The sequence below is a fragment of the Mobula hypostoma genome, chromosome 24 (genome assembly GCF_963921235.1).
Source record: "Mobula hypostoma chromosome 24, sMobHyp1.1, whole genome shotgun sequence".
Lineage (NCBI taxonomy): Eukaryota > Metazoa > Chordata > Chondrichthyes > Myliobatiformes > Myliobatidae > Mobula > Mobula hypostoma.
This window is the reverse complement of record NC_086120.1, coordinates 22513601-22538891: the sequence shown is the minus strand read 5'-3', so window position 1 is coordinate 22538891 and position 25291 is coordinate 22513601. Positions and strand designations below refer to the sequence as shown.

The following is a 25291-nucleotide window of genomic DNA, read 5'->3' as shown; positions in this document are numbered from 1 at the left end:
ACATCTCTTCTTAAACCCGCTGAGGGGACACTGTTCATTCCCATCACCCCTTTCGGGAAAGCCCTTATTTCCATGACCCCATTCTTCACTCTCATGGTGAAACAAGAAACTTCTGAAGCTGGAATCAGGAGCAACAATTAAACTGGCAGAGGAACTCAGCAGGTCAGGCAGCACACGCAGAGACAAAGGAGGAATGGACAACATATCGATAGATCTACCTATTGCTTCCCAGCTCCCGCCTCTCCCCCTCCCTCACCTTTGTATGCTGGCTACCTCCTCCTTGCATTCTCAGTTCAATTCTCAACCTGAAACATTGACCATCCCTCTGGCTTCCCAGAGCTCGTCCGACGCGGCAGTTTGTTTCCCACTCCCGCATGCTTAGCGTCCCTTAACGAATGCTCAACACCGTCTAACCTGTGGCACAGACCAGCCAGACAGGAAGTTACAGAACTTGCACCTGGATTTGGACTTGCTATATTTGGGATTCAGGATTTATGTGGGTTGGTAGTTTGAGTGTCTGAATGGTAGAGATCAGTGTCACATGGACAGACATTCTGATACAGATTGCAAACCACTTGATTATTTTTATTCAAGAGGGTGAAAGGTAAAAAAAAAATTACAATTTGAACAAAGCTGAGTAGCTGTCAATTCTGACAACAAATTTTGATACTTGGCAGAGGAAAAAATGTTTATCATAGAGAGATTGGTGGGATGTTTCATTTCCAAAACTACCCTCCTCAAACTGAATTACCACTTTCAGTTGGTTCTGCAATCCCTCTTGCCCTGCTCAACACCACCCAAATAAATCAATCATTCTTTTAACCCCTTAACACTTTCAGGAAATTCTCATTTACAAGTTGGTTGCTGCAGTTACCTACTTAATATAAATGGCTGTGTGTTAATAAGGATAGGGGGGGATGTGTGACTCTTTGGTGTATTCAGAGAATGAGAGAGGGTCTCCTTTTAACTTCAGTGTAGTATGTCTTTTCCACCCTTGGATTTATAGTGACACTAACTGTGTCAAAACTTAAGTAGAACAACCTGAGGGTGACAGGTGATATTTGCATTCAAAAAAATCTGTGAAAAACTACCAAAGATTGCATGCATTGATTTGTACAACGGTGTTTTGGATAAATTGAATGAATGGTTAATATATAGCACAGTCATAATTTTGGTGAACTACAACAACAATTAAGGGAATCTGGATAAGGGTGTATTTTGGAACCTGCAGATGTCTGCAATTAACTTCATCTGCTCTTCTACTTCCTCATCCCACCTACTCACTGCAATCCAAACCAACAGTTTAGGGCATTTGACTCCTGCAAACATCAGTCTGTGTCGTGTTTTGGTTAAGAGTTTGTGAGTGCAACTTTCTCTTTACTTTTTCTTTTGTCCCTGCATGAGTTTATTCGGGGAGAGGCCTGCGTGCATTTCTGGTTGCCACACTAGGGGAAGGATGTAGAGGATTTAGAGAGAATGTAGAAAGCGTTCAGCAGGATGTTGCCCGGATTGGAGAACATTAATTATAAGGAGAGCATGGATAAACTTGAATTGTTTTCTCTGGACCATGGGAGGCTGTGGACTGACCTGATAGAATATATAAAATTATGAAAAATATAGAGTAGATAGAAAGAGTCTTACCCTGGGACGAAGAGGACACATACTGGATGGCATAATTTTAAAATGAGAGGGGAGAAATGTAAAGGAAATTTGAAAGGCAAGTTTAAGACAGTAGGCATCTGGAATGCACTGCCTGGGGAAGAGGTAAAAGCTGGGAACATTTCAGCAGCACTTAAGCAGGTACACGAACAAGCAGGGAATAGAGAAATATAAACCACGGACAGGCAGGTGGAGTTCGTTTAATTTGGCATCATAGTCAGTGCAGACATGATGGGCTGTAGGGTCAGGCCCTAGGATATACAGTTCTTTGTATGTTGCTTGAGAGTTTGTAGCCAGGTTCTTCTCGAAATGTACCTTTGCTGGTAGTCAGTAGCATTTGAAGTACCTGCCCCTTCTTTTTTACAATTAACATGTGCTGCTGTTCACAAGTGTGACATCATGAGACTGATGAAAACGAAAACTACTAAGGTTTAACTACACTAGGGCAGACTGCTGAGAGATTTGGCACAACCCTTGGCTAAGACATCTGATTAACCTAAAAGACCATGGCAATTTGCTTTATTTTTCTTTCCTGATTGAACCAGTTTTATTTCAACTTCACTCAGTAGCTTAAAAAAACAAGTTAGATTTTTCTCCAATGATTGCATTGCAATTTACATGCATTGGAGTACATATCCGGTGAAGCTTGTTGTTGTCGTTCCATGACTTTAGTCATGCTGTTAACACAGGAGAAAAACTTGTATTTCATTAGATCTGGTTAAATTGGAAGAATCATTCACTTTTGCTCCTTACTATATAGTATGTATATCATAAATATATATTACTATATACTCTGCTATGTATTTTAGTTTTACTTTTCATCCCTTGGTGTCTTGACATTGGATTAGCATTCAGAATTTTCCACCTTGCTTTTGTGAGCTTGTTTGGAGATTTCCAATTCTGGGACAACATAGGGGTGCAGAGGTGGAATTCTTTTCAGAACTTGATAATATTGTCAGAATTATGTTCCCCAATCAATCATTTCCTAGTGATGAATTTGATGGTTCCCAGTAATGCAAAATATTCTCTGAAAGAAATAATTCAAGAACACCTCTGTGGAATGAAACTCCTCCTTCAAATCTCCATTGCAAGATAGGTATATGTTCTGCTTCTATTTATTGCCTGTGGTGCTAATTGCTGAATGGTAAACCATTATGGGGCTGTTTATTTTTCATATTGACTCACTGGTGCTGCAGGAGAAAAGTCCCCATAAAATCACACAGAGCAGGTATAGATTAACGGACTATCGTGGCTTGAAGTCCAAGAGGCTATTCTCAAAATGGTGATGACGAAAGCAATGGTGTCAATGGACAGCAAAAGCAACCAAGATTAAAAGTAGTTTGTTCCTCTCTAACTTCGCTGGAAAATTAGAAAATACTCAGAAGAAATGGAATAAGTGTTTGTTTATGATATTTCTCTGAGGTTTCCGCTGGTCTTTTCGCCAAGCCATGGCAGGAGATTGGGAGAACACCCATGGAAACTCCGGGCGCCAGGGTATTGTATTATCATGAAGCTTTGTCTGTTTGCACGGGAACCCATCCACAAACATCCTAAAGCAATCTCCTTTCTTGGTTGAATAATTGTGAGTCACATGTGTGCTTGGGAAAGCCAGCAATTGCAAATTCCCAGGGCAGGTGGCGCTGGTGCTGAACAAATTAGAATCTGGACTTTGAGAACATACAGGGACCTTCTTCCCAATGTTCAGGGTCAGATGGGGTGGTTCTCAATAACAGAAAGTGTGCACTAGAGAATAGAAGAACTTGCTGTAGTGTTTTGAGCCTCAAAGTGGGGAAAATACATTGTTTCGTGGTTGTGGCAATATGACCTTGTTTAACATTTGCACCCAATCAACTGCAAGTTTCTGCACTTCACATTTACATTTATAATTGAAATACAGTAAAGAAGTTTTCGTAGATTTCATTCAGCAACCCTATTTTGTGTTTCATATTCCACCAATCAAAATACGATGTTATCCACGTTAGCTGATATTGTATTTCGGTTTCTGATTTTTTTTTGCAAAAAACAAAGGATTTGCTACATAGCTCTGAAAAGGACAGCTTACTTACAAAAAATACAGGTTCTATATCGTGGCTAACATGAACTACGGTGAACCAATTGAACAGTGTAACCCTGACATTTGACGAACAAGCAAAACATTGGACAAAGATCAGTTAAACAAATAGAGGAGTCTTGGAAACACTATAGTCCAGACTATCAGTGAGCATCAATCAGTAATGCTGAAGTCTTGTTAATCGGCTGGAGTTCTTTTGAAGAAGTAGCTAAACCATAGTATAGTTTTTCTGAATATCCAGATGACTTTTGATAAAGATCCACATGGAAAGATTTTCAGAAGACTTAATGGAATAAATATTGAAAATATTAAACTACTTTGGCAAATAGGCAGGAAAGGTTGAAAAATCTATGTGGAGTTTAGTTTTATAGGGATCTAGTTTGAGTCTATTACTTAAGAAATAAGTTATAATTGCACAATTTTTCATCTTCAGGACTTTACACAGACTATGAATGTATAAATGTCCTTGCTATTGTGTAACCATTATAGCAGCTAATTTCTGTGCAGCAGGGAAATAACCTCAATGGTTAACGTGTTGATGGTGGTGTTGGTAGAGAGATAGGTGGATTTAGATTGGAATATTCCAAAACTGTTCATGCAGACAAAGTCTGGGACTTGATAGCATTTTTTTTTATGTGCAAAGAAGCAACAAATGATAGATAGAAGAAAAAAAGAACTAGATTATTTTAATGTCAAAAATAATGCAAGGAAAGGTATTTTACCTAGCTTCCAAGGAAAGGATTAGATAGCTTTGGTGTCAATGAAACAACTCAGGCAAGCTCACAGAGTAACAGTATAATGGTCACAATTCTGTGTATCAGCCACACAACAAGTGTACATGTTGTCAATAATTAAAGTGGGCCAGCTCCATGCTGCCTGTATAACCCCACTGGCACCATGCAATATTCACATAGAGTGAGGATGGGATGAGTACATTCATTATCTGTCAGGACCCTGGAGCAGGGATCCAATCGCAGACCCAGTACTGTGCACACAGTGATATTAATTGAGTAATACATCCCGAGGTGCAAACAAAATCAGCGTCAAAGTTCAGACAGAGGTCAGAACATCCAGGGAAATCCAAAAACCAGAATCAGGAAACAGGCAGAGTTGGTATTCAGATGGACAGAGTACAGATACGAATGCTGGAAAGGCTCAGGAAAATTCACTGTCACAACCTGGCAACAAACAGGTGAAAACACAGGACTGAAATACACTGAGCAATAAACAGAGAGGCAGATGATAGGTAGAGCACAATGAGACAAAGGTGGCAGCAATGCAGGTAATAATGAGAAACAGAAGAGAGACGGAGTACTCAGTAATACAGAGGCCAGAGTAGAGCAGGAGCAGGGACGGGAACACATGGCAATACAAAACCACAGACTGACAGCTGGGGGAAACACACAAAAAGACAGAGTTCAGCTGAAGGTACTGACATTATCATATTTCACACCTGGCTCCACCATTGCATTGTCTTAGCCATGCATAGGTGATCTAAACAGTGTCCAATCTCCTTCAGGTCGACCGTCTCATTTATATTTGTTTTCTGTTCCCTGCTATCTCCCATTTTGCTGAAGGTAGCAATATATGAAGATACAAGGCTGGAGGGATATGCCTAAAACAATCTCCCATCAGTCTCCTATTCACTCAAGTATCTTCCTCAGTATTTCCTTTTTTTTCAATGCTGCCTCTCTTTACCACTTCTCTGGACAGTCCATTCATATAACATGCTACTCTCTGCTTAAAATCGTTCAGTTTAAATCTTATTCTTATGCCACCTCTTCTAAATCTGAATTTGTGTTCTTATTTTTCAGTGTGTGACTGTCCCAACCACAATATTAAAGCCCAGCTTCATTACTTTGTAGTCATCGCAAACATCTCTTTTCTGCTCCAGGGTCTTCAGCATTTCCATGTTCTCAAATGTCCTTTTAGAAAAGACCATAATATATAGGAGGAGAGTTAAGCCACCCTGCCCATTAACTGTCTGCCATTCGATCATAGCTGATTTTTTTTCTCTCTCAACCCCATTTCTCTAACATTCTCCCTTTAACCCTTAACGCCCTTCCAATCAAAAACCTATCGACTTTTCTTGGATGAACCACCTCAAAAGCTTGTACATCCCTTGCCCTAATAAGTCATCCACAATTCTTCAGCAGTTAATAATCACCTTCCAACACTGAGGAAGAACAAATCAGCCAAATATTATAGATGTCCACATTTTCTTTCTGATTTAATTAAGACATATGTAAAAAAAACTGTAGATTAATTTACCATTAGTGGTGATAATTTTCAACTTGCTGTACAAGGTATTAATCAGAGGGAAGGATTTCTGCAGGGTTAGAGACTCTCTGAAGGTAGCACATACGTTTCAATCAAAAACCTTCTCTTTCTGAAGGGAGTCACTGATGCTTCACAAACAGACACATCTAAAAGCTGCTCTGATCAGCAAAATAGCCCACTTTTATTTGGCCGCACAGTAAGCATGCATTATAATCTCAGCCTCTTCAGAAAAGAGGAAGGTAAACTGTCATGAAAGTAAAGTGTCACTATGGTTACCAAAGCATTTAACTAAAGTCATAACATCATCAAAGATATTGTGAACGGCTCATGATATGCAGTATATCCTGCATGAACTAAGTTTCCATTGCCAGCAGACCCTTCCAAGAAATTGTCCTATCATTTTGAATGGTTTACTGCCTAAATTGAACACGCTTTCTTTAATATTGTATTTTAGGCTGCACTGGAGAATGGAAATATCAATGTTGTGAATTTTCTTTTGCAAATTAGCACATTATTATATCTTCAGACAATATGTACATCAGTTATATTTCAGTTTATCAGCATATGGATTAGTGATTCTAATATTCACATTTATATATTTCAATTGCATTAAGTTATCCCATGTCTTAGTCTTTAGCCTTCAGTGACATGAAGGCTTATGACCGTGGGTTGTTTCAGATTCCTTCCCGGGTTTAGTCGCATTGTTGTTTCTGTAAGCCTTATGATCATACATTCCTACAGGTATTGACTTACCTTCTACTCCTGGAATACAGCAAAGGTAGTCCTTAAATGTGATACCTGTGTCTCACTTACGTATTGATTCAACCTCGTTGTTGGCTTGATACAAATCAATGTTGTTTTAGTTGACAAAAAGTTGCACATTTCGCTTGGCAATTCCAGCCAATACATCAGCCATCAGCAGTTGTTAAAAGTCTCGTCCCTGAGACCGAAGATTGTGGGTATAAAACAGGAAAATTAAATAACTGCAGATGATGGAAACCTGAAATAAAAACATAAAATGCAAGTCAAGCAGCATCTGTGGAAAGGAAAACAGAATTAGCATCTTAGGTCAAAGATCACAGGTTGTGAGTACAAGTCCTACTCCAGAGATAAGAATAAAAATTAAGGCTGACACTTCAGTGCAGTACTGAATCAGCATTTATTATCATTTACACAGGTCATGAAAGTTCTAATGCAGTACACTATAAGCCATAAAAAATACTCAAATGGCCTAATTCTCTCTTGTGTCTATGGTCTGCGGTCTAAGTTACAATTATTAAGCAAATAAATAAATAGAGCAAAAGAGGAATAGTGAGTTAGAGTTCATGGACCATTCAGAAATCTGATGGCAGAGGGGAAGAAACAGTTTCTAAAATGTTGAGGGTGAGTCTTTAGGCGAGATGAGGTTTCTTAACTCTGCCTCTGATGGACATAAAATGGTAAAACTGTGAGATAGACACTTGGAATTATCTGTTCACCTGGCCAATATTTTATCTTGCATGAAATACTACTAAAAACAAATCGCTATTTTAAGTGCCTTTTGTGAGATTTAGCTGTGCATAGATTGGCTGCTGCATTTCCTGCATTCTGACAGTTGTTACATTTTAAAGAGTAATTTTATTGCCTCCAGAACCCTTTGGGTTGTTCTGAATGGCATGTGATGTTATATAAAAAAATGTCTTTACTTGGTTATGTCTTATAAATATATAAGAATATTGATTGATTACAATCCACCATGTCACCTGATGAACTAGGTATTCTCAATCCAAAGTCTACCAGACCTAATCTCCTTGTGACCTTTTAATGCCATGCAGCCAAACTTATTGACAAATCCCATTGCTTTTACGCAATGTGGTTTATCTTCTGCTGTTCCCAACTACCAAAACTCTTGTCAAACCCCCAACGGAATGGGTATGTGGTGTTTACCAATTGCTGAGACATTGGAGACTGGATAAACTTGGGTTGTTTCCTCTGGAGTGGTGGTGGTTGAGGCGAGATCTGATAGAGGGTTATAAGATCACGAGAGGCATCGATAGAGTGGACAGGGAGTGTCTGTTTCCCAGAGTTGAAATGTCTAATACCAGAGGGCATGCATTGAAGGTGAGAGGGGTTAGGTTTAAGGGGGATGTGAGGGGTAAGGTTTTCGCTCACAGTGTGGTGGATGCCTGGAATGCACTGCTCGGCATGGTGGTAGAAGTAAATACAGTACATTAGAAGCTTTTAAGAGATATTTGGATAGGCACATGAATGTGAGGAAGATGGAGGGATGGGGATATTGTGTAGGTAGGAGGGATTAGTGTTTGGGTGTTTTTGATTTGCTTTTTAGATGGATCACAACAATATTGTGGGCTGAATGGCCTGTTTCCGTGCTGCACTGTTCTATGTTCTATGATAATAAATTGCTTACCGCTTAGCTTGCATGAGAAAGCAACATGAGAAGGAATTTTTTAGCATCTTATAAACATACTATGTTAGGCCTCCCTTTAAATACATGCACACAAGACGAGTTAAAGCATCATACTTGGTTTTTAAACCTATCAATAATTAAATCCATTAGGCACCAATACCTTCATAACTATCAGTTAATATAGGAGAAACATGACTATTGTTTTTGAGACATTCAGCAAAGAGATATTATACTATTATGATCGAGATAACCACATGATCCCAGTTGTCGGTGGCATTTTCACTTGGAGTGAGAGAAGGGATTAAGAGTTTTGCAATAGGGAGAAATAAAGACAGCACACAAAGAAGATTCATCAGCAATAGTCTGAGACCCTATTCCCTCTAAGCTACGTGGTTGCATGACCGTGTAATAACTGAAATGCTCCTAAGCACATAGCCCGCATTGCTGTGCGGCTGGAATTTTCTTTTCTATAATGCACTGTGCAGGTTTCAGGGCCATGTAAAAATTTTCTGCTCAGAGTAATAGTTGGTCCATGTGGCTGTAAAAAAAAAATCAGAGGGAATATTGGTCTGAGAGATGGTGTTGTCAACACTAGAGAGACGGCTGTGTCAGCACAAGAAGCAATGGTGTCAGTACAAGAGAGGTGATGGTGTCAGTACTGTGGCGGTAATGTGTCAGTAGAAGAGAGGCAGAGGTGTTAGTACGGTAGAGGTAATGGTGTCAACACGAGAAAGGTGATACTGGAGGCAAAACAGACACAATGTTGTCAGTATGAGAGAGGCAGTAGTGTTAGCAAAAGGGAAACCGTATTAGTATGAGGGAGGTGATGGTGCTCATAACAGGGACTTGATAATGTCAGTACAAAAGAGGTTATAGTGTCAATGCAAGATAGTAAATTAATTCTAACTCTTGAGTGAATATGAAGCAGCCTTTTTACATTATCCGCTCCCTTGGACTGGTCAAAGAACACTGAGGTTGTCTACAAGAAGGGTCAGAGCTGTCTCTATTTCCTGAGGAGACTGAGGTCCTTTAACATCTGCCGGACAATGCTGAGGATGTTCTATGAGTCTGTGGTGGCCAGTGCTATCATGTTTGCTGTTGTGTGCTGGGGCAGCAGGCTGAGGGTAGCAGACACCAACAGAATCAACAAACTCATCCGTAAGGCCAGTGATGTTGTGGGGATGGAACTGGACTCTCTCACGGTGGTGTCTGAAAAGAGGATGCTGTCTAAGTTGCATGCCATCTTGGTCAATGTCTCCCATCCACTACATAATGTACTGGGTGGGCACAGGAGTACATTCAGCCAGAGACTCATTCCACCGAGATGCAGCACAGAGAGTCATAGGAGGTCATTCCTGCCTGTGGCCATCAAACTTTACAACTCCTCCCTTGGAGGGTCAGACACCCTGAGCCAATAGGCTGGTCCTGGACTTATTTCATAATTTACTGGCATAATTTACATATTACTATTTAACTATTTATGGTTCTATTACTATTTATTATTTATGGTGCAACTGTAACAAAAACCAATTTCCCCTGGGATCAATAAAATATGACTATGACTATGACTATTGACTTATAAATTACATTGATTTCTTATTGTTTATTTATATTTGTTTATGTATTGAATTTGTAAGAGGTTACTTGGTAGTTTCTGCAGTGCTTGATGTTTGAATCAGTTTTGACTTTCAGGTTTTTGAAGCAGTCTGTGACAAAATCTGTGGTAATAGTTAACGGAGGGATAGATGAATGCTGTGTTTTTTAACTGCTGAAGTTTAGTGTTTCTTAGAAACTGTAAGAATTCATGAAATATCTATCTGAGAATATTAAACTCTAATCTATTAAATGCAACTTTAAAGCTCTAAAATAAATGACTTGCTGGCTTTAACTCTCATGGATATACCTCGTGTTTCTATTTCCTCTCCACCCCTCCCATTAGAACATACGTTACTGGGAAACATGACACTCACTCATCATAAAAAAAGATGGCAAAAATACATAAGATGGATTTTCAAGATTCATTCTCGACTGCCTCAGACAATCTTAGCCCAGTGATTGAAATGGCCAGAGGGTGACAAATCAGAATTTGAATTTCTGTACGTCTGTGCTAGCCCTTTCTTTTCAAAGTGACAATGCTGCTCAGACTTGGATTTCAAGGCTCTGTTTGAAATTGCTGCACGTGATTGTGGCTGTGGAACTCTGTTAATTTGAGGCCTGGGGGACTCAGTGCTTCTCTGTTGAGCTGGGGCAGTCTTTCTTAAAAGAAGAGACTCAGAACTGACACTCAGACTTGCAGTCAGTGGCCACTTTATTAGGTACACCTGTACACCTGCTCGTTAATACAAATATCTAATCAGCTAATCATGTGGCAGCAACTTAATGCCTAAAAGTAGGCAGACATGGTCAAGAGGTTCAGTTGTTGTTCAGAATAAGCATCAGAATGGGGAAGAAATGTGATCTAAGTGACTGTTGAATGATTGTTGGCTCCAGATGGGGATTTCACGCTCACGTCTCTGGATTTTACAGAGAATGGTGCAAAAAAAAACATCTAGTGAGCGGCAATTCTGTAGGTAAAAGTGCCTTGTTAATGAGTGAGGTCAAAGGAGAATGGCCAGTCTGGTTCAAGCTGACAGAAAGATGACAGTAACCCAAATAACCATGTGTTACAACAGTGATGTGCAGTAAAGCATCTCTGAACGAACAACATGTTGAACTTTGAAGTGGATGGACTACAGCAGCAATAACCACAAGCATACACGGAGTGGCCACTTTATTAGATACAGGCGATATCAAGTAATGTGGCCACATCTATTACAGACCAATTATTTTGGGTTTCTGTTTCTTTGCTTGTATGAACTGTTCTCTCTGGGAAAGGCAAGAAGGAGCAGTAAACACACACTTCTAAGTTTCAATGCTCTGTTACAAAATCCAAGATTTGTTTAAAAGAGTTTATGTTGGGTTACTAAACATGGAGCTTGAAGTAAATACAAAAGCAAACTAATACAATTTGTTTACATTTGTGTGCAATGGTCTGAGTTCAAACTATAGACTTAGCAAAGCTTCAGCTTAGTGGGAATCAAGAAAGTATTTTTCCCACATTCTGACAGCTAGACTTTTAATTATATCTTTGCAATTGTATCCCTACTGCTACAAATATTACCCATTTGGCAGAATATTGACTGATTAAACTCCTGCTGATAACGTCTCTGTTTTCATTGGAAATCTATTGGTCTGTGGGGACTAGTTCAGTCTTTGCTGGTATAAATATTTCCTTTTTGATTAGAGATTGGCCGATATGTGGATCCTGACTAAACCATTCCAGCTTAAACAGCTTCCTCAGTGTTTGACTGAGCTCTGGCTAGTGTGACTGCTCTGTAGAGTCTGATTGCTTATTTGTTGAGTATGATACTGCTCTGCTGTAGAGTTGCAGCCCAAAGGCAGATGATTCTGCATTTTTCTCAGCAGCACCACAAAAATATTAGCAAATGTTTTATTCTTAATTTGTACAAGATCTCAATTTGTACAAGATTTACATAATAGCAAATCTTGAACATTGTTCTCAAGTCTAAAGGAGCCCTCCCAACTTAAGTTCTTAAATTGTAATTTGATGACATTTGATCAATAAAAGCTGCTTTCCCAGTTTTTATCTCCTTTCCCAGCATTTACTCTGCTTCTCCCCTGAGTCCTGGCTCTGATAAACTTAGCACAATTGCTCTATGTGTCAACTTTCACTCTTTGTTTTTGGCTGGTTGTTGGCAGTTAGCAATTCCCCAAGGCTTGTCATGAACAACATTCACAAACAACTCTGTATCCAGAAGGTGGCTGGATTGAAAATCTGCTCCATTGACTTTCTTGGATTCTTCGAATTGACTGGAGCTCTGTTCATAAAGCTGTCATCAAAAAGTTCAGTCCTTAATTTTGCCAAAACTCTCCTCCCTAATTGGCTTATGAAATGGTATCTTCTCTGGGAAGCTTGCATGTTATATCAAATTGAATTTTGGGAATATGAGTAATCAACCATCTCCCTGCATTTACATTGCTGTCTCACTTGTTCCTGTGTACCACGCATGAAAAAATAATATCATCTCATAAGTATTTCTTCACTTATCTTGTCACTTAGGAGGCAGAAGAAACTGCAGTTGCTGGAATTTAAACGCAAACAACAGGAATTCTGCAGATGCTGGAAATTCAAACAACACATATCAAAGTTGCTGGTGAACGCAGCAGGCCAGGCAGCATCTGTAGGAAGAGGTGCAGTCGATGTTTCAGGCCGAGACCCTTCGAAGGGTCTCGGCCTGAAACGTCGACTGCACCTCTTCCTACAGATGCTGCCTGGCCTGCTGCGTTCACCAGCAACTTTGATGTGTGTTGCAGTTGCTGGAATCTGAGTAGCCAACAATCTGCTGGTGGAACTCAGTGGATCAGGCAGCTGGAGAAAAGGAATTGTCAATGATTTGGGTGAAAACTTTGCATCAGAACTGGTGCTGATTGTTTGTTGCACATATTCCATTTACTTTTGCCTTGCTAGATCCAATGGACTTGGGTCTTCATGGAGATTCTCTGTAATAATGCAAGAGGTAGTCACACACCTTAGGTAAAGGTTCACATTGCTCCTTACCAGCTCTTGGTAAATGATGACATTTCAGTTCCATTCTATCCAGCCCAGTCATGTTTTCCAGTTTTGCTTCAAGGAGCATGGCTTTCAATGTTGAACAGTTTATTTTATTTATGTATTTATTGAGATGTAGCATGGAATAGAGCCTTCTGGCCCCTTGAGCTGACTTAATCCTAGCCTAATGACAGGAGAATTTACTTTGATAAATTAACCTTCAAACCAGTCTTTGGACTGTGGGAGGAAACATGAGCATCTGGAGAAAATACAGACTCCTTACAGAGGATGCCAGAATTGAACTCTGAATTCCAATGCCCCAAGCTGTAATAACCTTGCACTAACAGGTGTCCCCCGCTTTCCGAATGTTCGCTTTACGACATTTCGCTTTTATGAAAGACCTACATTAGTACCTGTTTTCGCTAACCAGAAGAGGATTTTCACTTTTACAAAAAAGACGCCCGCTTTAAACTTGTGTTTACCCCAAGAAAGACTACCATGACCATGAAACCTTGTGCAGCCAGGTGTATATGCGCATGCGTGTATGTGCGCATGTGTGATGTCTGCACGCGTGTAGGTGCTGATTTTTTTTCCTACAAATCGGTTTTGGCTCAATCTTCCCAATTCTGTTAAGTGAAACCTCACTGTAAGTACATTATTTCTACTTTAGGTAGGCTGTGTATTTATCATATCATTCCTGCTTTTGCTTATTGTTAGTGTTATTTTAGGTTTTATGTGCTATTTGGTATGATTTGGTAGGTTATTTTTTGGGTATGGGAACATTCAAAAATTTTTCCCATATAAATTAATGGTAATTGCTTCTTCGCTTTACGCCATTTTGGCTTACGAATGATTTCGTAGGAACTCTCTACCTTCGGATAGCGGGGGAAACCTGAACTTCTACGCTACTGTGGTGGCCAAGCTGTGAGTTTTTCAGCTGCCATTCACTCACCATCACGAGGTCTTCTACCAGAACTATAAGCTGACATAAGTAATGTTACAATATTATTTATTTCAGTTGATTTTAATGTCAACAAACGAATATTACAAAATTCACGGGTTCAATTCTGTCGCTGTTATTGCAGCTACTTCACATAGCACTGACTTTAGAGCTGTTGACTATGTATCATGGCAACTAGCCTTGTTCAGCAACTCACATGTAAAACCAGATGGAAAGGGCTTCCCATACTTGCTGTACTCAAAAGCCGTAGGTGCAGATTCCTGCTTTAAAGAGAAGCTTGTGGAAGTGGAACTGATACAACAAGTATGGTACTGAGTAGCTGGTGGCAGGTGGTTTGTACGTGTGTCTGCAGCACTACATGGACACCTCCCACCTTCTGAATTTTTACAGGCTTTTGCAAAGTGTGTGAAAATATCTCATTGTTACAACAAAGCTCATTACATTATTGAATGGAAAGGAAACCAACTTCAAGTTATTTCTCTTCTTCATCCTTTTCCCTGACCTCCTTGTTAATTTCCTCTTCTCCTGTCTGTAGGTTCTGTTTGAAGTATCCTCCTTTACCTTATTCAAGTGGTAATTCTGTATTATGAGCCTTGATGTTGAGGGTCAATGTGCAGTTCTGTTGCAGCTGAAGGCAAGAAACCTGATTCTAAATCTGCCCTGATTTATATAGCCTAGTAGAGTACACGAGTTTATAGCAGTCTTGCTGCACAAAAACCTCTCCAACAAACTCACAGAATCAAGAATTGGATGAAGTCATAGAGTCATAAAAGATGTACAGGGCTCTTTGGGTCATTAAATCTGCACTGACCATTCATACTAAATCCTATATTAATCTCACTTTTTCTCTTCTCTCCTCGTTGTCATCAACTCCTCCATAATTTACCACTCACCGTGCACCAGTGGCAATTTACAGTGGCCAGAAAACCTTCCAGCCCACATCTCTATGATGTAGAAAGTTTTATGTTCAGTAGCAAAAAAATTTTTGTCACCTCAAGCTTCAAGCTTTGTGTTGGGCACGTGACCAAGTGGTTAAGGCATTCGTCTATTGATCTCAAGGTCGATAGTTCAAGCCTCAGCTGTGGCAGCGTGTTTGTGCCCTTGAGCAAGGCACTTAATCACACATTGCTCTAGTCTGTGCGAGTAGTGGCGCCCCACACAGACTTCCAATCTGCGCCTTGTAAGGCATGAAAATGCCCGACGCAGGCCTCTCATGGTCTGAGTTGATGTTCCCCAAGCTTCGATAATGCACCGTTTGCTGCTCTTTCTGAGAATTGTCAATTGGACTCTGTAGATTAAAATAGAGTTTCCTTTAGAACAGAAGAGATTCTATGCTGTAGTCTGCTGGGGCAGCAGGGTGAGAGCAGCTGACGTCAAGAAGATAAGCTCGCCCGGAAGGCTGGTTCTGATCTGGGGGTGGAACTGGATTCCCTGGTGGTGGTGTCGGACAGGAGAATGCTGCAGAAGCTATGGAGCATTATGGACAATCCCCCTCACCCCTCCATGACATACTGGGCAAACAGAGGAGCACCTTTAGTCACAGACTGATTCAGCAGAGGTGCACCACTGAACGCCACAGGAGATCCTTTCTCCCTGTGGCTATAAGACTCTACAACTCCTCCTCCTTAACTGCATAAGTATATGGTTTCATTGCACACCTGTATTTTGCTCTATTACTTTTTAGTGCACATTTTGTATTTTTTTGTACCTCAATGCTTACCTTTGTACTTTAAGGTATACATGCCTGACTGAGCAACCTTGCAACAATAAATTGGTCCAGTGGGGACCAAAGATAACATTCAAGATGATCGTCGATACCTTCAAGTTCTTCATAGTTCCAAACTTGTTGAAGAAGTGAAATCATTTCATTCTCACTCCTGGCCGTTTCTGGCATTTCAAGCATTCAAGCATTCATGTTTGAATCCGCAGTGAGCAAAACAGTTCTAAATTGTCTTACTGCTCATTTCTAGCCAACTACTGGAGACAAAAACCACTGCTTTTTGAACAGAAATGATTACAACTGATGCTATTTAAAAACTGTTTGCTCTAAACATGGTGAAGTGTCTAATGGCTACAAAAGTGCACATGACTGACGCTAGCTAGGAAATATTCGGCAATGAGCTCCTGACGTAATTAAACGGCGTCGAGTCCCAAATAAACAAAGCTATTTTCTTGATTTGTTTTTGTTATTTAAGAGATGCTCCAAATAAACGGCTGCTTCAATTAACCGATGGCCCAATTAATCAGAATCCAATGTAGATCCATAGAGCAAGAAACAACTTTAAGTTGATGCTCAAAAGAATCTATGTCCTTGTACTTGAATGAAAATATATTTAGATCCACCTAGAACAACTGGCTTAGGTGGCAAATAGTAAATTGATCTTTATCGTAAGCGGCCTGAAATATAAGAGTAAGAGAGTTTTGTATGGAAATACAGTGTATTGATAGGACCTGCATCCTGTAATCAGTTTTAACCTCCATATTTTCAGATATACTAGCCTAGTCGATGTTGCAACAGAAATTTCACTGACTTACTTCCAAGCATGGAAAGATTGTCCAATAGAGGAAGGTTGAATTGGATTGCAAATTAAGATGAATGAGAGGTGATCTATCTGAACCGTATGATAGTTAGTTGCATGGACGGACTGAATGCTGTACAATGGCTTCTATTTGCAGGAGGATTGAAGACTAGGCTGTAGGCTAGATGCTGGCCGCTTGGAGAGGACGAGAAATTTCTTGACTGGTGGTTGTGAATCTTCGGAATTAGTCATAGTCATAGTCATAGGCATACTTTATTGATCCCGAGGGAAATTGATTTTCATTACAGTTGCTCCAACCAAGAATAGAGTATAGAATTGTCTAACCTAGAGGGATGTTGATGTTGAACATTGAAGCATATTCAAGACTGGAAATCAAAACAAAACTGCAGATGCTGGACGTCTGAAATAAAACCCTAAAATGTTTGAACTGCACCACAGAATCAGGCAGCATCGTGAAAAGAGAAACAGAGTTTCAGGTCCAAGACCTCTCATCAGGATTGGGGAGTGAAAAATGAAATTAGTCTTCCATAGTAGAGAAGGTAAGCAAAGGATGAGCAACACCAAGGGTCTATTTTTGGTAGGGTGAGACCAAATGAGTGAACAGAGCAATGAGAATCAGATGATGTTTCTTTGCGTTTCGTGTTGCTAACAGCAGGGTTGTGGGATGTGTTCCCACAGGTCAGACAAAACTGAAGGAAAGAGAAAAGCTGAGCAAAACTCACAGAATGATGACTGATAGAAATAATCAGATCTGATGGAGACAGAAAATACGAGTGAATTATCTGAAGTTGGAGGATTTGATACTGAGTTCAGAAGGTTGCAACTTGCCAGGGCACACAAACCGGTGTTGTTCCCGAAGCTGCTAGAGCTCAAATGCCAGTTTGGTTTCTCTACAACACACACAAAGTGCTGGAGGAACTTAGCTGGCCAGGCAAGATCCTTCAGTTTTGGGCTGAGATCCTTCAGAGGTTTCTCTTCACCTGTCTTGCTGCTGGAGCTGCTGAGCATTTTCAATGGCTTCTGTTTTTATACCCAAGGCTGGCTTTGATAGGGACACAAGTAACTGCAGAAGTTGGAATCTGGAGCTTTAAAAAAAACAAAAAATGCTAGAGGTACTCAGCAGATCAGGCAGCACCTGTGGAGGGAAAAGGGCAGTCGATGTCTCAGGTCCAGGTGAAGGGTCTCAACCTGAAACATTAACCATCTAATTTCCTTCCACAGGTGCTTCCTCACCCAGTTGGTCCCTCCTGCAACCCTGCAACAGTGGGCTTGATATGGTTCTGTATGTTAGGTATCAAGGGATATAGAGATAGATAGAGAGAGTTAAAGTAGAGCATCATTTATCATTATATTAATGCCTCTGCATGCTCTAAGAATTAGATTTGTTTCTGTGTTGTTATATCCATATTCTCTATGTTTTATGATCTGCCATGCTATGGGATGCTATGGGAAGTGGTAATGATAGTTTTGACTCATTTAGTGTCACATATGCTATATATGGGGTTATCTCCAATCTGTGCTGCTCTTTTGTATTTCCACTGGGGAGTAGGGGAAATTTTCGACGTGCAGTCAAGAATTATGAACACAGCTGAAACATCACGTTGCACCACTGAGGCAGGAGGTGGGAAACTCTTCTGCATATTGTGGCAAAGCTAGCTGAATCCTCTGAAAAGAACTTCATTACTTTTCAGCAAACGAGAACTGGGAAATTTGCTGGCTTGTGAACCTCCCTGTCACTGGATAACCTACAGTATGACGATTATGACTGCCCTTTTAGTTGATTCTAGCTCCTTTTGAAGGGGTAGTCGATTCTGCAGGTTTGCAGATAATAAAAGCCCAAATTAAATGACTGCATGGTGGAAGTCTCATGAAGGGGCACCACTTTCCTTTGGGCATTGTTATGAAATAGTTGGCGAACGACAAGCTTTAATGGAATTGTTTTCATTTTCTGAGCTCTCAGCTGACTCAATTTGGATAGCACTTCTATTTATTATATGTTTCCAGTGTTTTCTGGGTCGGGACACAGAGAGAAGCATTTATTCATTGAGAAGTACATTGTAGTCAACTTGTTACTACCAGTATACAGAATTGCAACAGAAAGATTTCTCGAGGAATTCAGCATACCACGCCAATCCTCAGAGCTTCTGAATGTGTCCCCCTTGAGCCTAGTGTTAATATTATCTGTGACATTATTTTCATTACCAATGAGAAGTTGCATTAATTGTACTTTGACACCACATTATTAATGCCAGCTAAAAGAGGGTAGGTGGCTGGACATAAGGCCGGGGCTTGAATTGTGGCAGAGGTGACCCTTCACAGTCTCTGGAGACTGCAGAAGGTGTTTGTTGAGGGAACTGGGTGGTGTTGTGATTTAAATAAGTTTAACAATAGGAATGGTCTTAAGCCATGACTTCCACAACCATATCTAAATATCCTGACATGACCACTCTTCAATGACCATGAAGTCAGAGGTAATCAGACTTCTAGTTACTGAGACATACCAAGTACACCAAAGACCACTCAGCCCACCCTCTACCTCTGAGTTTTGGATGTTAGTCGTTTGGCAGTGTCACCTGCACTTTCAGCAGAGTACATCTGCCTCCAATCAACTTAAACTCACGTTCCATCTGCTCAACTCACAGCATCGTGGGCAGAAACGATTGGCTGAAACACTTACGTTTTCTCACTCTCCACAGATGCTGCCTGTCCCGCGGAACATTTACAACATTTTCCGATTTATTTTAGTGTGACATTCTCTTGTGTCTCAATTTGATGAGCTGCTTTGAGCATCTGTTTTCACTGCAGATGCATTTCCACAATGAATTGATTTGAATTCTTTTTGATCTTTAGTATTCATAGAAAGGAGAAAATAGGAAACTTTCTCATCTGTCTGACTGAATTTGAAACCAACTTCCAGAGGTGAAGGGGCAGGCTTGCTCATTCATTGTCACATACATCCCCTCTGGCTAATGTGGTAGTTTTGGGTCAGCTACCGTCCCATCTGGCTTTTTATCATTGGAGGCTATTTGTCACAATCACTTTGACATCAAAGTCCACCGAGAGCAAGGTGCTCATGTTACTTCTCCAGAAGATCTGTGAGATGAATAAAGGACACTACAAGAGGAGTTCTGGATACCTTAAACTTTTCTGAGTCTTGTTTGAAGAGCTAATGGGATGGAAGAATCAGGATTTTGTTTGCTGCCTGTCAAAAAAGAAAAGAAAGAAAAACTTTTATACCATGATACTATTCTGTTTATGGATTCATCACCATGTCCCCTAAAGCAACAGCACCCTCCACTCCCAATGCTGGCAGCTGCTGAGAGTTGTGTTATGGAATATTGACATCATTGGTAATGATTTCTGTAAATTATGATTAGAATACTAATAAATGTTGATCTGTTGATTTACCTAGGCCTTTGCCATGTCTTCAGTGGACAGCAGGCTGCCTGGAACCCGAGCGAGACTAACACAATATTTTTAATATACAAACCCCATTTCCAGAAAAGTTGGGATATTTTCCAAAATGCAATAAAAACAAAAATCTGTGATATGTTAATTCACGTGAACCTTTATTTAACTGACAAAAGTACAAAGAAAAGATTTTTGATAGTTTTACTGACCAACTTAATTGTATTTTGTAAACATACAGAAATTTAGAATTTGATGGCTGTAACACTCAACAAAAGTTGGGACAGAGTTAAAATAAGATTGAAAAGTGCACAGAATATTCAAGTAACACCGGTTTGGAAGTCTCCACATTAAGCAGGCTAATTGGTAGCGGGTGAGGTATCATGACTGGGTATAAAAGTAGCGTCCATCAAAGGCTCAGTCTTTGCAAGCAAGGATGGGTCATGGCTCACCCTTTGTGCCAAAATTCATGAGAGAATTGTTAGTCAGTTCAAAAGGAACATTTCTCAATGCAAGATTGCAGAGAATTTAGGTCTTTCAACATCTACAGTACATAATATTGTGAAAAGACTCGGAGAATTCAGAGACATCTCAGTACGTAAAGGGTAAAGTCGGAAACCACTGTTGAATGCACGTGATCTTCGAGCCCTCAGGCAGCACTGCCTAAGAAACCGTCATACTACTGTGACAATTATAGCCACCTGGGCTCGGGAGTACTTCGCAAAACCGTTGTCACTCAACACAGTCCGTCGCTGCATCCAGAAATGCAACTTGAAACTGTATTACGCAAGGAGGAAGCCATACATCAACTCTATGCAGAAATGCCGGCGAGTTCTCTGGGCCAGAGCTCGTCTCAGATGGACCGAAAGACTGTGGAACCGTATGCTGTGGTCAGATGAGTCCAAATTTCAGTTAGTTTTCAGAAAAAACGGGTGTCGAGTTCTCCGAGCCAAAGATGAAAACGACCATCCAGATTGTTATCAGTGAAAGGTGCAAAAGCCAGCATCTGTGATGCTATGGGGGTGCATCAGTGCCCACGGCATGGGTGAGTTGCATGTACGTGAAGGTACCATTGACTCTGAGGCGTATAATAGGATTTTAGAGAGACATATGTTGCCATCAAAGTGACGTCTCTTCCCAGGACATCCATGCTTATTTCAGCAGGACAATGCCAGACCACATTCTGTACGGGCTACAACAGCGTGGCTTTGTAGACACAGAGTGCGTGTGCTTGACTGGCCTGCTGCCAGTCCAGATCTATCTCCTATTGAAAATGTATGGCGCATCATGAAGAGGAGAATCAGACAACAGAGACCACGGACTGTTGAGCAGCTGAAGTCTTATATCAAGCAAGAATGGACAAAATTTCCAATTGCAAATCTACTACATTTAGTATCCTCAGTTCCAAAACGATTAAAAAGTGTTATTAAAAGGAAAGGTGATGTAACACAATGGTAAACATGCCTCTGTCCCAACTTCTGTTGAGTGTGTTGCAGCCATCAAATTCTAAATTTGTGTATGTTTACAAAATACAATTAAGTTGGTCAGTAAAACTATTGAAAATCTTTTCTTTGTACTTTTGTCAGATAAATAAAGGTTCACGTGAATTAACATATCACAGATTTTTGTTCTTATTGCATTTTGGAAAATATCCCAACTTTTCTGGAAATGGGGTTTGTATTTCTTTCCCTTTTCCTGCACTCCTGAGATATGCTAGGATCTGATTTCAGAGACTGCTGTTCTTCACTATGGGTCTCCATGTACTCAGTGACATTTATGAAGGCCATTACCACTTTAGCAAGCCCTCACCCAATATCTCATGATCCCAGGTTGGGACACCTTCAATCGTTACTCCTTGTACTTGGGTGGGGGAATGGAACATCACTAATGAAATGTTGCAGCCACGGTTGAGGGGAGAGAGGCAGTCTCAACTGCTACAGACTAGTCAGTGTAATGAGATAGTGGGAAAACTTGTTGAGATAATAAACTATAACAAACACATCTTTGGAAAGGTCTGTGCTAATAAGTACATTCAAGACCAATTCTGTTTAATAAGCTTGTTTGAATTCTCTGATGAAGTAATGGAAAGGATTAAGAAAGTAGTGTGGCTGATGTTTTAAATATGGACAAAGTATGTTTGAAAGAGTGCCACATAATGGACGTGACAGGGCAGCAAGCAACAGCAGCAGCAGAGATCCAAGCACGAGGAAGATGTGGAGTGGCAAACAGTTGTTTTTCAGTCTGGTGTAAACTACAGAGGTTTGATCTTAAGCCTATTTTATGATAGTCTGGATGGAGGTGAATTCCATTTCAGACAACACATATGCCAGAAAAACTGTAGCCCATCAAAGGATAGCAAATTATTAAGGAGGACATGCAATACTGTACAGGAGTGTTGGGAACATACTGTGTATGTGGCTGAGGTGCCTGTCTTTTGCACAGTACTGTAGTAATTTTACGTATTGCACTTTGCTGCTGCTGCTACTGTAAAAAGCAAATTTCATGACATCTGTGAGTGATGGTAAACCTGATTCTGATATGGGTCTCTATTGTGGATTGAGAGTTTGAAGGGGGCAGGGAGAGGTAGTGGTTGGGGAAAAGGGAAAGGGAGAGGGTAGGGGGTGGGAAGCACCAGAGAGACATTCTGTAGAGATCAATTAACCAATTGTTTAGAATCATATGATCTTGCCTGGTGTCTCAGGGCTAGTTGTATCTGCACCCGCACCACCTCCCACCTCTGCCACATGTTCCACACCTTGCCCCAATGCTCCTTGCTTCTTCCAGATCTACAGACTCACTCTCTGTTCCACATTGACCAATAGAGTACTGTAGTACTGTAGTACTGTACAATAGCCACCCTAGTTATATATACATGTCTAAGACTTGCACAGTACTGTACACAACCTGATAATTGAACAGACATATAGGAAATAAAATTTGAAACAGGGAAATGTGGAGAGGTACACTTTGGTGGGATGACTGAGGAGAGTAAATATAAACCATATGGTACAATTCTGAAACAATGCATATAGCAAAAAAGTGATCTTTGAAAGTGCTGTTAAAAACATAGAACTATTGGAAAATACAGGGGCTTAATTGGATAGGTCTGAAAAAGAGACACCAGAGACTTAATAGGCAAAAGGGCCTCTATCTGTACTTTATTATTTTATGGTCTCTTACAAGCCAGGAATTAATCCTCAAGTTTTCCCTATTCTTACTCATTGCTCATAACGTCACTGACTACCAATTTGACTGTTATTTCTCCCTTCACATCACACTTTGATGCAATTATTGGAACGATGCCAACATTACCCTCCAGCTGGAGATGATTGACACCAGATGAAATTGCCTTGCCTTCTTATTTTCCCAACAACCCTGCTGGAGCTGACTATTTGTAATATTTTTTGGCAGCCATGCTGAGATTGGTAGCTATCTGACATGTCAGTGAACAAACAGGCATGTTGTACTTTACTAATAGATATCTAAAAAGAGATTGATAAATGTTTCATAATTGCTATGTTGTTTTATTTCTTAATCCCAAAGAGCAGTTTCATACTGACCTTTCCACATACTCAAAATTTTAATCTCTAAATTATGTATGACATGCTGGAATATTGACTGGCTACATCACAGCCTGGTATGGAAACACCAGTGCCTCTGACAGAAAATCCTACAATAAGTAGTGGATTCCACCCAGGACATGTCCTCTTCTCGCTGTTGCCATCAGGTAGAAGGTGCAAGAGCCTCAGGACTCATACGACCAGGTTCAAAAACAGTTACTACCCCTCAACCATCAGGCTCTTGAATAAAAGGGGATAACTACACTCAACTTCACTTGCCCCATCATTGAGATGTTCCTACAACCAATGATCTCACGTTCAAGCACTCTTTATCTCATTATCTCTTTTTCATTATTTATTGCTATTTATTTATATTTGTATTCGCACGGTTTGTTGTCTTCTGCACTCTGGTTGATCTTTCATTGATCCTGTTACAGTTACTATTCTATAGATTTGCTGAGTATGCCTGCAAGAAAATGAATCTCAGGGTTGTATATAGTCACATATATGTTTACTTTGAACTTTGAAGTAACATCTTCTCCTACTTAATGCAATAGAACGTTTGTGCCTTGTGGACCCTGAACATTATGACTGTTACACTGATGCTAATTTTTTGGAACATAAATAAAGCAGAGGCATATCCCTCAAACTTACTCCACCATTCAATTAGATAATTACAAGGTCATTCCAAAAGGCTGATATCTGAACACAAGAGATTCTGCAGATGCTGGAAATCCACACAAAATGCTGGAGGAACTCAGCAGGCCAGGCAGCATCTATGGAGAAGAATAAACAGTCAACGTTTTGGGCCGAGACCTTTTATCAGGACGTAAATGCTAATATCAGAGCATAAGGCACAGGAGCAGATTTAGGCTATTTGGCCCATCAAGTCTGCTCTGCCATTTCATCATGGCTGATCCATTTCCCGAACACCAATCTCCTGCCATGTACCCATAACACTTCACACCCTAACTAATCAAGAATCTATCAACCTCTGCCTGAAATGTATCCAGTGACCTGGCCTCCACAGCCACCTGTGGCAATGAATTTCACAGACTCACCACTCCCTGGTTAAAGAAACTCCTTCTTGTCTCTGTTCTAAATGGATGTCCCTCTATTTTGAGGCTATGTCCTCTAGTCCTAGATTCCCCACCAAAGGAAGCATCCTCTTCACTCCCACTCTGTCTAGGAGGATATAAGGATATACTGTATTACAATAGGGATGTTATCTTTTAGGTTTTGTGATTTGCAGCTCGTATATAAAGGAGCAGAGACTCTGCTTCAAGAGAAAGGACTTAAACCTTACTCCCTTGAGTAGCCACCTAAAAGCAGTGTGTCCGTGGGGATTGTGTTCCCAAGCCTTCAAAGAGTGGATGAAATGCAGCTACCTCTCACTCCTGGTTCCACATGTCAATCAAAATCTCTTTGTAAACTGGAAGCTCTCATCCTTGGAAGTATTGACTGTATAAGCAAAAGAAACTTGCAGCTATATAACAAAGAAGCTCCAGTAATTTGTTCTCCTTGATGTAGCCCATTGCTCTTGCTGTATTGAGAGTCATGGAATATAGAAGCAGGCCCCTAGGCCCCTCGTATTCATGTCACCAATTGTACCTCCCTACACAAGCTGCATTTACCGGCATTTGGTCTGTTATCTTCTATACCTTGGCAATTCAAGTACTGTACATGACTAGATACTTCTTAAATATCCTCTACTACCTCTTCAGAGAGTGCATTCCACATTCAGTCACCCTCTGTGTGAAATAAAATACCTCTAACATTCTCTATTAACCTTCTAT

At 40.4% G+C, this 25291-nt stretch overlaps 1 protein-coding gene across 4 annotated transcripts in view; it reads left to right on the top strand.

Annotated features, from left to right (window-relative positions):
* The window catches only part of LOC134337223 (neurturin-like), a 126325-nt gene that overhangs the window by 1851 nt on the left and 99183 nt on the right, over positions 1 to 25291 (top strand). The window lies entirely within an intron of this gene.